The sequence below is a fragment of the Plasmopara halstedii genome, assembly GCF_900000015.1.
Source record: "Plasmopara halstedii genome assembly, contig: Scaffold_2881, whole genome shotgun sequence".
Taxonomy (NCBI): Eukaryota; Oomycota; class Peronosporomycetes; order Peronosporales; family Peronosporaceae; genus Plasmopara; species Plasmopara halstedii.
Window position 1 is genome coordinate 853,814 of NW_020189786.1, and position 537 is coordinate 854,350.

The following is a 537-nucleotide window of genomic DNA, read 5'->3' on the forward strand; positions in this document are numbered from 1 at the left end:
AAGAATAAAGGCAGTAAAGCTCGACGACAGGCGAAAGGTTAGTACTGATCAGGCAGCTAAGGTTTAGCAAGAAAGGTATCATCATTTATTCGCATCCTGAGATTATTCATTCTTAAAATTTCTTACATGAAGCTCCAGACGGACAAGTTAGGATATACTAAAGCATTTGAAGGCTTTGCTAACTTTCATTTTAAATATTTGTCAATGGATACCAAAGAGGGGCCATAAAATCTAAATAGGTCCAACGCTTGTAAAATGGAAAGTTAAAATACTATCTTGCCTCGTTTAATTTGTTGTTACGGATCACAAAGATCCTTTTCATTGCTGGAAGAGATTATACACAGGTAAGCCAAGAATCACAAATTCTTATATTTAGCCTTCGCATGTACCGTTAGAGTTGACAAAAACTGCGGAAAGCTTTTGCTGGTGCGTTTATCGTCAATTTGATATTGACGGTGAATAGCTAACGAAAACGATAAAACTTCTTCGACCACCGAATAGCAAAATGGCATGATTAAGTGATCCTTATTTTCTTTG